This window comes from Melozone crissalis, unplaced genomic scaffold (assembly GCF_028551555.1).
Source record: "Melozone crissalis strain CALT ecotype California unplaced genomic scaffold, PUWL_Pcris_2 ptg000023l_1, whole genome shotgun sequence".
NCBI lineage: Eukaryota > Metazoa > Chordata > Aves > Passeriformes > Passerellidae > Melozone > Melozone crissalis.
Window position 1 is genome coordinate 33,105,317 of NW_026535801.1, and position 12,846 is coordinate 33,118,162.

The window sequence follows — 12,846 nt, forward strand, 5'->3', positions numbered from 1 at the left end:
GCGTGGACTTCATGTTCCCATTTAAACCAGTAGTGCCAGGATCATCAGTATTTTTGCTTTCACCCATGTTATCACACTCCCAGCTCTGCCAAGAATTAGGACCTGGTAAAGGTAATCCTGGTAAAGGATTCTGGTCAGGTAAAAGCCTTTATATAAAGAACTCACCTCAGTGTCCATGCTGGGCTCTGGCTGACTTGGCAAGTCTTTGTGAAATCGCATTAGTGTGGCACAAGGCCCATATTGATAAACTGTCCTGAACAGTTATGTCAGGTCACACTGACCTGCTCTGTTGGCTACAATCAGCATGGCACACAAGGAAAATTTTATAGACAAAAGATGGTCTTGCATCTGTGTACACAGATGTCTGGGCATTCTGTGTCAGAATTCAGGAAGTACAGATTTATTTTTAGGTGGCAGATTATCATGAGCTCCAAAATTGCTTTCTCTCAATATTTTGTAAAACATGTTACTTACATTACAAACAAATGTGCTTCTCTGGAAATTTCAAAATGTGTTTTCGAGCTTCCTTCTTTTAGCATCTATTTGTTTTTCTTCAAGCTGTTATTGTGGAAAGTCTCAAGAAAAAAAAAGAAGACTCAAGATAATAATGATAATATTATAGTGACAAGTCTAGACAGTAATTTAAACCACTAACTCATATTAATGGTTTTTCTCTGAATTTTGTCATTTCTTAGATAGCATATGAATCCCTTCTAGTACAAGTGTCATTTTTGTCCAATACATTCATTCCTAATTGCTTGAGTTATCAGGCAATCATTACTAACAATAGGATTTTCTCAAATGTTTATTGAATTGTTGTCAAAATGTCCCAAATTTTCTGCTCATGATCTTGCAGGAAGGTTTGTAGGGAAACATGTTTTGTGTGAGTAAAACCTCTATAGAGCTGAATAAGTCCATATGAGATAAAGGTGAATATTTTTAATGGGCTGCCAATGTCAGTATTTTATCTCCCAGAGTTATAGCCAAATTCAGAATATTTGTGCCTACTTACCGTAAACTAACTTACATTGATTAAAATGTAACACAGAAGTAGTTATTGATTTCAATTGTGTCATTTCAAGTAGAAGATATAATTTATACTAAAGGTACCAAAACCCCATCTAGAAAAGGTTGTGAAATGAAAGTGTGGAGTCATTTTTTAATACAGGATTTTGGGTACAGAGCTGAATTAAAGAAGACAAGTTTTATTTTCAGAAATCAGAATTTTTGAAGAAATGCTTTTTTGATGTGTTAGGTTGGACATGAAAAAAATCAACACTGATGTAATTTATGAACATCTGCACCATTCAGCTAAAAGTTCTGAACCAGAAAACTAAAGCTTTTATTGTTTGCAGCCACAAGCTGGAAAACTGCTCAGGGCTGTCTTTTAGTTTTTAGCAGATTATTATTTTCCATGCTATGCAAATGCAAATTTATCTGTCAGACAGTAATACAGAAGGACTTGGTTTAAAATCAGATTTTTTTTTTAATGTGTCTACCTTACCAGTAATGTGTACCTTACCAGTACATATGCAAGTGATGGATACAAAGGTGTCTGCAGAAATAATAAATTTTCTAATTTAGTGGAGATATATGATTCTGAAATGTGGACTTTGACAGAGAAAAGTAACCCAAACCTGAACTGATATAAATGTCAGAGATACAGATACATTCAGATACATCACATGGAGAATAGATGACTTGATTTATAGAACATGTCAATGTTAGTGTGAGTTCGAAATTGGTGGTACAAATCATGTCTTTACAGGGTATCACTGAATATCTCTGAACCTGTGAGGGAATTCAAAGTATGGCTTACAAGGAGAGTAAGGTATCCATGTTTGGAAAAAACAAGGCAGGCAATCACAATCGCATATTTTTAGGGGTTTGGTTAATGCTGCTGTCAGCTACTGTCTCCCTTGGGCCATGTGGCAGTCTGGTCTCAGTTAAAACTGACAGCAGCAGCCCTTGGTGGACATGGCAATAAAGCTGGATTCAAATCACATCAGTGAATTTTTTATTTCTCATTCAGCCCATATTTTACAGCTGGAACTGAAACCATTGCAAGTGTTCAAATGCATGATCTCCTCTTTGACGCATAGAGGACCAAAGTCCAAGAAATCCCACCTTGTGGGAAATGTTGGAATTCTTCCTTGCAGTAAGAGATTATTTTATGTTTATCACCCACACACTGCAAACAAAAAGTCTCCAGGAAAACAAGGTGCTATACACATTTTTATCCTCACAGAGGCAATGAGAGAACAAAAAATACATAATGCAAGAGCAGTGCACAGTTTGTAATGTACCACTGGCAGGCAGGAGGGTACCATGAGGATAACTGAAGTGCAAATATTATGCATGGCACACAGCTGAAGAGGTTAGATTCTATTTTATTTAATTGTATTTTCATTTAAAGTCTGTTTCTGATGTTTGCAATTTAAGCTTACAAAATATTTTTGGGGTCCTCAGAAGCTGCTTTTCTGAGTCAGATGAAATAATATTCAAACATTTTCTATTTTAGGAGGCTGTTTACAGGTTTGCTTCTCCTATTCTACAAACCCTAGCAGGTGTTGATAAATAGCTTGTTTTGCACATGACAATAAGCTACAGCCACTTTTATTAAGAGAGAATGTAAATTCACAATGTTCTTTTTTTACCAACAAAGATCCAATTTTTAACGTTTTCCTGTTTTTAGAAAACTTAGTGAAGGTCTCTCAAAATGCTGCAAAGACTAGAAGGATCAAGTGATTTATTAGCAGATTAATCAAACTGCAGGTCTAGCAACTAGTTTATAACTTACAGACTGACAGGTTCATAACCCTTAAAATAATAATTTTCTCAGGCATAAAAGGCATTCCTTTTACAGTGCCCTCATTAATTTAAAGAATCCTAGTAAGTATATTACTGTCTCCTATTCAGGAGTGTGTCTTTTATATTGCTTTATCATTTACAGATCTTCATTTAAAGTAGCTCTGTTCAAACTATATAAAGTCATGATTAAACTCAAAGAGAGTATGAAATCTGACACAGTAAGGGAAATATATGGGGTCAGCTAAAACTCTTAGCAGCTCTGTTGAAGATAAAATTGGAAGGGGAGGGATATTCTGGTGCATAGCAGCTGGATGGAGGCTGATTAGTGGCAGTTTGTGGCTGGAATGAACACAAGATGTCACCCTCGCTGTGAGAGAGCTCCAACACACCAATGCCTTTAGCTGAAGAGAAAGGAGAGCCAAGGATTGAGGATTTTTTCCTTTTTTTGAAGTGTCCATCACGTGTGTTCCTTCATTTACCTGTCCTGGAACACTGTTTCACTGCAAAATTTTTTCAGCCTTGCTGAGTATTTATAAGAAAATTCTCTCATGCCATTTATAATTTTTTAAATGCTTTTTAAAAGTATGTTCTGAAATTTGCAATTGGGTTTTACTTCCTTGAGTAGACAGAGAAGGCCCGTGTGTCTTAGGGAGCTCTGGGCATTATTGTTATATTGATTAAACAAAAGTGTGTTATTTTTAGTCACCAAGATGTAAATATACAAGTGATGGTAAAATACTATTTTATTGCAAAGTACACATCTAGTGGGAGCAAATTCTCATCAACTTGGAGAGAGGAGAAGACAGACCATGTCAAATAATCTCCAGCTGGCTGTCATTTTAGCCCATTCTTGACCAACTTCAAGAAAATATCAAAAGGGTTCATTCTCACATTTTCCTTGGAGTGGCTCACCCCTCCCTTGCCCAATATCGTTATTATGCTCGTACATCCATAGTTTTACAGTAGTCTTCTGCTCTGCATAATTCTGCACGTTCTTAAACGTGGTGTAAGTCACTTTTACTCCTAAAACCCTTTTAGATTGGCATTTAGAGGAGATTTAATATCCCTGAGAATGGGAATGATTTGCTCCTATCAACCTTTGTGTAATATTGTTTTTCGTGATTGAAAGTCAGCAGAAGATTGGAGAGTCAGCACTCCAGAAGAGAATGTTTAAGCAGCTTGTATTACTGGGCTCTGAGCTTTTATGGTTCAGCCCTTTATAAACTGTGTCAAGCTGTGATAGTTATAATTATTGCACACGTTGGCTTAACCTAGATCGTGCAGTCATAATGCATTAGCCTTTCCAGCTTTCACTTGCTGTCCTTTATTAACTGTGACATTTTCCCTTAAAGGTTCAGAGCAAGCATGACTTTATGATCAACCACAAGCTTTAACTAAACCGACTCTTTTTTCCCAAGGAGGGCCGTTGTGAAACAAACCAGGAGATGGCAGTCTTTCTTAATGGATCACGGTTTAATCTGTTGGTGACTGCAACTTCTGTTCTTGTGCCTCAGGATAGGCAAAAAAATTAAAATGAGGCGAAGGAAGGGCCACGTTTCTTGTCTCGTTGGCACAGGAAACCATTTCTTGCCCTGGTATCTTCCAGAGGCTTTTCTTTCAGTTGTCAGATCTTGAACTGTCATATAAATCCAGGGGAAACTGTGGTTCACATCGGCCTTAGTGCAGTTTTCTCACCTGGCTCTTTCAACATACCTGAAGTACAGTTCTCTGTTCCCTGGTAACACAGAGGAGAAGCCAGTGAGTAGCCAACCTTGCTGAGACTGTGCTCTTGATCTGAAGGCAGGCCATTTCACAGAAAACCAGCTTAGAAACAAACTCAATTCATTCATCTATATTTAATCAGCAAAAACATTGTAACCCAGAGACCGCATGACCTAGTGTGTCCCTCAATTTATGTGTCATCACTCTTGGACAATTCAGTGCCTCCTCAGGGGATCAAGATGGTTTTAAGTGGCTGGGGTGCTTTTGATCTCTGTTATGTAATGTGACAAAAGGCAGTGTCACATCTGTTTATAGCCCAGTGGGATAACACTGTCCTGGTGTGTGATTATCTTTTCTAACTGGAGAAATAATTACTTCATGGCAGTATTAGATACCAGGGGTTTTTTTGAGCTGTTGGCTGCAAGCATGAACAGAAACTTCTTACCTTTCTATATATTTTTCTGCAGAGTAAGCACCAGAAAATGGCACAGGAGGGCACAAACGTGGCTTAAATTAAGTCTTTGTCTTTATTGACACAGTGCAACTCAAACAGAGCTTAGGAAAACCATGATCTGCCTTCAATTATTTATTAGAACCTGTGATAGATTTAATTCTAACAAACTAATAATCTTGTATCTCCCCAGTCATCATGGCCTTTGGATTCCCAAAGCTGCCTCTCAGCATTACCACCCTTAAACTGCAGTAAGGTGCATGGGAATGGCAAGTGGGCAAAGACCAAGAGCAGTTAATATTCATGATAACATCAGGCTCATACATTGTTTGGAACAACACTTCATTTATCACTGGGGAAAATTCTTGCTTTGCACTTTAAAAATAGTCCAAATTCTCTTAAACAACACATAACTGACTAATAGAAATATTAGAATACTAAAATGAATACATTCTTTTGGACAGTGTTAAATAAGGGGAGCAGATATAGAGCTTAGCTAATGTTTATTAAGAATTCTAATTGCTACATGAACTTGTTGCAGAACCAAACAGAGGGAAAACAATACATTGCTCCAAATGTCCAGCTGAATTCTTACTCATCGTATTTGTCAGTAGTGTAAGGGAAAGGTTTTGGTTTTTGAAGTTAGTGATAACAGACCTCCAGGTCATGTTTTTGTGTAAAGGTCCTTAACCTTTCTCCTGCAACTCACCTTGTTCAGTTTGGTGCACGTTACTCAATGTCTTGGCACTATTTTTCTGGGCATCCATGCCTGTAGACATCCTGCAAAACCATATTTTTAACTTGGTATGCAGGAAGATGATCTGTTCACATCTAGAATGCAAATGTCTGGAGTTGCCAGAATTCTGCAGGTGAGAATTGTGTACATGGTGAAGAGTATCTGGGTACAGGTTTGGAATATTGAAAGTTTGGAGACACTGAAAATATAAAACTCTTTAGTATGACAAAACTCCTTGACATATGAATGACACCGAGTGTATTTACCAAAGTTTGTTATTTTATCTGCGTCACAAAATATCAGAAAATTGTGTATGACATTTCAGTTGCTAGGCAGCATCATGCTTCAGGCCTTTAAAAGCCATGTCAAACATTTAGCTTAATCATTTGCCAGAAATGTTTAAAAGCATAATGTCTCATTAATAACTATTAAATCATTGAGTCATTCAAAGAGAGATGTTCCATCTCTACTTATATAGTGGTAAAACACAGGTCATTTACTGGGTATGCAAGAGCACACCAGGTATTAGAATTACAGAGCCTTATTGGAGGATATGCATGAAGAAGAAAGCCATGATAGATTCTATACTACTCCATTCTCTGACAGCTCAAAACATTCTTGTCACAGACATCTTTTGTGAAAAATCCTTTCTTTAGGATTTTTCCCCCTTCTGAGAAGCTGTGGCCTCAGCAACAAAACGTAAACAATGGTTATCTGCTGCTGTGGAATGCAACAGGTGGATCTATGATTGGTCTCCTGTGGATATTTGGATTTACTGACCACTCACAGCAGAGATGTTCTTGCTTTCTGCCTGGACACAGACCTTTGTTATTCATTCTTTTCTATTCTTAGCTTAGCTAGCCTTCTGAGAACTTTCCTTCTATTTTTTGTAGTATAGTCATAAAGTAATATATATATAATAAAATAATAAATCAAGCCTTCTGAACATGAGGTCAAGATTCTCGCCTCTCTCTTCACCCTGAAGACCCTTGCAAGCCCTGTAACACATTCTCATATTAATTGTTAGGTGTAAAGAAACAACATTAATAATATAACCAAATTTCTGTGTTGGCTGTAGGACTGGAACTCAGAAAATACATGTGGAGCTTCTACCTTTACCACAGACACCCTGCATGATTGGAATAAATCATTCATGGTCTCATTCCTGCTGTGTAACCATGGACAGTATCATGGACCCTGTGTTGAAGCCCTCACTCCAGCAGTTCCAGTGTCACATGAGCTCCACAATGGTCCCTGTCTCTCTTCATTGGCTGTTGGGGGTATGGAATGAACAGGCTCTGAGCAATCCTTCCGAGCAGTTTGGGAAATCATGCTGGGTGCTCCTCTGAGTTTGTAGGCTGTGAGATTCACCTGGATCAATTGAAATGCTGTACTGCCCCAGAGTGTCACTCATACCATTTGGATAGAGTTCAGTAACCATTATGCTTGCTTATCCATGAAATGATCAATCCTTGACCAGGGTCCAGGACATGAAATGATCAATCCTTGTCTGGCATGTCCAAGGAATCCTGGACACGTTCTGTAGGGCTTTCCTGTGTCCTTCTGCTAAGCCCTTGGCCTCTCAGGATATGTTTTGGCAGTTCAGACGCAGGGCACACACAGATCTTGGCTTCCTCAGAGTAGACACCTCCTTTGAAAGCACCATTTTCAGTTGTATTCTATGTAAATGATTTTGCAGTACTCTGACTCTGGCTGATGTTGCACAGCTATTTGTTGGTCACTATGAGGCCTTCTGCAGAGTCTGGTTACTTGGGATAGGAATTTATCTGCTAAAGTGAAGACATTTTGTTTGTGCCACAGAAATGTTCTTACTTTGTTGGTCTGACAGAAGATAAGGCATTGAATAAGTCTGGCAAGGGAGGTGATGCTGAGAGACACTGGGAGACAGATGAAAATGAATTCCCTGGGCAGCCCCTGTCTAACTTTAGTGCAGAATATTTACTTCTTCCAGGGAAGTTAAACCTCACCTCCACTCTGCACTTCTACACATTTACACCTTCTACAACTTTACATCCTCTAAATAGTTAATTATCTTTAAGAAGAATAAACAAACTAATTGTAAACTACTTTTAATTACATAATTTCCAATTACATATTATCTTTCCTTTAAACTACACAACTTTAATAGGGATACAGACCTATGAGACAGCAGGTGTGGATCTGTTAATCTTTCCATCATTATTATTGTGTTTTTTCATTGATTTTAAGGCAGATTCTGTGAGTTTCATACTCAAACCACCTAGCAGATTAACACACATGATTTTAAGTGTGATTTGAAAGCTCCCAGTGTCTTCATCTGACTTCTGTGATTTTGCCTTTCTATGTAAGAGCGAAAGTGCAGAATGAAGAACTGATCCTGCTTCAAAATTCTGCTTCCCTCTTGTTATATTGCACTTAATGGGAAAATGTTTATAATTTCAGCATGCAATTTTCTGCTATTCTCAGACAGCTTTAGTGATAGAAGCAGAACTCAGGGTGTGTTTGAGAGATACACTTTCATCAGTAAAGAACAGTCTAGTGAACTAATGTAGAAAGAAGAAGAACTGTAGAAAGATTAAGATTTTCCTATGCTATTGGAATGGAAAGAGACCCTTGAGTAAAATATTTCAGGAAACGAATCCAGTAGGGTCCAATTTAAAGAGAAAGTCCACTTACATGGATAAGTACAGGTTTCTGACTTTTCGTCTCTTTCAGAATTTCCCCCTAAGTTATAAAATAAGAATAATTACTTCAAGCACATTTTTCTGATCATTTATTCTACTAGGATTTTCTGGAGTACATTTTCAGATCATGGATTATAGGTGCATTTCTCATTATCACTAATGAGAATTTCAATGCATGAAATAATTTCACAGTGCTATTTTGTCTGATTTGTAATACACCTGTCAGTCTGCTTTCTCCTGCTATTTCATTAATATTTAAATATTAATATTTAAAGGTCAAACTTAGCCTTCAGTGCTATTAAAATATATTATTCTGTTTCATCTGACTTTAGGAGAACATTTCTGGGACAGTTCTCAGTAGACAGGGAAAAAGGCAAATCACCATACACTTTGCTGCCTTTTTAATCCAGGCTTTTTCTTCTCTTTCCAGCAGAGACTGAACAGTTTCCATCTCAGAGGGGGAGGAGAGAAGCTTGTAAAGGAATGAAGTGTAATTCACAGTGCAGTCAATGGCATGAGGTACCACTCTTCTTTGTGCCTGGAGAGCCTTGCAATAAAGCAGTTGCAGAACTGAAAGGCTTCATGGGATGTTTGTCCAGCTGAGTTTCTCAGAGCACATCTCAACAATATGGCAAATATTCTGCAATGAAAGGAAATGTTATGTTTTTAGTGCATTGGTGTGATAAATTGAGCAGCAGTGCTCCAAATTGAACAGCACTTTTCACACAGATGTATAGACAGCTGAACTGTGTTTCAAATATGGGATTGTGCATTTTGAGCAAAACTCAATTATCCCAAAAACTCCTTATCTGTGCAAATATTTATGGCATCAGAACTGAAGGTTATAGGGCCAGGTTTGCAAAGAATTATGAATACAGGGTGTGAAGTCCATATAACAATGTTCTTTGACTCAGGACCATGCTAATGCTAATATTTTCATGTGACTCAATCCCCCTGAAAGCACCGAAGACATTACAAGGCATTCATTTACTTGTTCTGTTCCATATGTTAGTCTGGTACTGCTGAGAAGGTGGAAGAGGTCCTGCAAAGCATGGGATGAATATACACATGTAATATTCACTGCATCAAAGCTGCTTCTCCTGTGAATTTTAGGGATTCTTGCCTTGAGAGGAAGGTAAATATTGAGCTGTACATAAGGAGTGTGTGTAGGTTGTTGCCTATAGCCTCCACTTGCAGGAGTCCTTGCAATATTTGTTTCTGTGCACACAAAAGGGTCTCAGAAAAGACCTTGTAGATGAGAAGTCTTCTTCAGCTCAGCCACTGCTCCAAGAGCAAGTGGGATATGTGGCAGCAGACAGCTTAAATGCAGCATGTCTGTCCTATCAACACTGGATATTGATGCAGTTGGACTTGTGCTAAGGGACACCTGGGATCCAGCTTTTCCCACTGTCTTCTTTCAGTACACATGAAGAGATTATGCAGATTTAAACCCAAATTGTGTCCCCACAATGTGGACACAGTAGTGGTTTGGACTGAGCACAAGTCTGAGCAGGTGTTGGTTATAAATAGACACACCTCTGGTGCTGGGAAGCTGTGCAGCTTGATGCATTTTATTGTCAAAGACTGTCATACAGCAGGGAAACTATTTAGTCAAAGTGTCAAATCTCTACCATGGACGTGAAGAGAAACATAATTGTTCACTTCAGTGGAAAGAAGATCAATCTCCAAGTGCCTAACAGTGAATAATCCTGAGCTGCTCTCCTAAACCTGTCCTTGCAGTACTTCACCAGCTGATTGCCAGGCTGTATTTCTTTCCTACCATGGATCTACATATCGTGCCATGAGAGAATATATTGGTCTTCTAATGTAAAGAGATCACAGTCTCTGAGCCTTTGGACTTGCCCACTAATGCCTGGCTGTAAGGTGGAAAATTAAAGTGGACTCTATTTCTTTTGTCTGCAACTTTTTACCAAATCTGACCATGTTAGAATGTAACTTTCCTTATCTGCAACACGAGTTGGTGATTATAGCTCTTGGTAGCAGACACAAAAGTAGAAATTGTAAATGCATATGGCTTTAATTGGAGAAATTATCTTCAGCTATATAGCTGATTATCCAAACCCTAATGTCATTCTTATCAACCTAGAGCTACCTGCTTCTGAAGGTCTGATGTAAATTATAATTAATTTTGTGACTCTTCTCAGCTTGGTATCATTATTCAGTGTGATTTTCTGACCTAGGCTGGTGCTGGATAATCAAATGCCCTTGCTGTATTTCCAAACACCTCTTTTGAAACATGGAACAGCAATAAGAAAGTACAGTTGCAGGCACATTGAAGGAAATGATAAAAGTGAGATATGATAACAAGTAGATAATATTTTATCATTTTTTGCATATTATCAAATAATAAAAATATTTTAATAAGCTAAATAATTCTTCCTAAATTCAATAGTTGAATAATTCCTCTGGGAGGGTTTGTATGGGAAAAAAACCAAACCCCTTCCTTTCTGCTGCCATAGAAACCAGTCTTAACCAGAATGTTGTAAATAAAAAGAGCCCCCTTTGGCTTCATATTTATTTTGAATATGCATTGCTTTTTAAATAAGAAAAAAAGACAATTTCTCAAGCAGGTAGTCTGTTGATCCCCCCATAGATTTGTCTGTATTTGCAGAAACAAGCTGAAGAAGTGATTTTTGACTTAGACCCTAAAGAGTTTGCAGAGGCAGCCTGAGCACCCCTACAGATTTTTCCTGTACAGTCAGAAGGCACAGGGCACAGCACACTCTCCCCTTGCTGTGCCTTCATCCTTCATCTGCCTGTCATGGACAGTGGGTTCTCATCATTTCAAGTATTTTTGGTAATAAATCAAACATTTCCTTGGAGCGGGGCAGCTGACACAGCCACTCTCCTGCAGCTCAGTTCTGATATAAAAAGGAGTGACTCAGGCTCTCCACAGAAAGGAGCTAGTTGGTGCTTTGATTGATGAGTGTCCATCTGACAGCAGTATTTGCATTGTAAAGGACTATGTTTCATTGAAGTGCCACAAGCTAAAATCCCCACAATGAAGGCACTGAAATGACAAATAAAATACTGCCTCTATTGGCATGGAAATTTTGGCACATATCAATTGCTTCGTGTCAAAAAATAAATAAAATTACCTAGTACATTTTTGCAAAAATCATGTAAACAGTTGCAAAGATTTTCAGTTCATTTTAGTGTTGAATTTACTTTTTTAAATTCCAAACTTTTTTTTAAGGGCTGAAATTACCTTTTTTTTTCTCAGTGTGATTCTGTTCTACCTCTATATTTCTAGAGAAAATTTCAAAATATGCCAGGATTTTGGAGGCAAAACTCTGCAAACTACTAATGCATCTGTGAACTGAATTAGGAGCTGGTAAGATCTTTCCACATGTTGTGTCTGTATATCTGCTTTTGATGCACTACAGAAATTGCACATTATACATAGAAACTCCAGTGCTGTTTGTCCTTGACACTGGGGAGATGAGACTGGGCTAGACTGGGAGCACAACTGTGGGAATGAAGATCCATCTGTTCTGCTCAGTGCAGTTGTGCTTTTCCAGCCATTTATTTGGTTTCTACATTTTATTCCAGAAAGAATATATATATATAATGCCAACAGAGGTTAAAAAGACTTTATGCCACTCCTGCTGCTTCAGGAGGGACACCTGTCTGATTGCTGCAACTCTCCAAAATAAGTTGAAGTGCTTGTTTTAACATCTAAGAGTGAATCCAAAGACAAGGCTGGGTACAGCCCATTCTGGAGAGCTGTGGGGACATTGATATATACATTTTTTTGTGGGCCATGTGTAGTCCAGCTGCACCATTGTAATGAGGAGACCTGGCAAAAAGCACACTTAGGAAGGATCCTACACTGTTTTTTGTCTGCTGTCAATCATGCAGCACTTCCAAAAGGATAAACAAGTAGGTGAAAGCAGCCAGATCACAGCCTAGTTAGTTCTAGGTATTTTGCCTATATAATGGAAGGCAGCCTCCCACAGGCTGGGTAATGACAGTGGCTGATTGTCAGTAGGTAAAAAATACTGTGTCTGTTGTAAGAAATGGATAAATACATCCTGCAGTCACAGCAGGATGAAAGTAGGAACACTCTGTATGGAAATGTGCTGTTCATTTCTGTAGGGGCTGGGTCAGCCATCAAGGCTTTGTGAAGGACATGTGCTGAAGCTGGTTGCTCATGCTGCAAAAGAAAGAATTTCATGATAGTCTTGTATTTTTTGCCATTGCTGATTTCGTTCCAGATGAAGCAGCATTTCTTCGCTGACTGGGCTTTGTGTTCTCACTTTCAAATACATACTTCTACCTTAAAATACAGTGTAGATCAAAAAGTAACTGTGTAATGATTGTCTCTTCCTTCTCAACCAGGCTGCACTCAGAGAGTGTATATATAATACTCACTGGCTAGCATGACAAGAGACACCTCAGAACGATTTTTCACTGTTAGC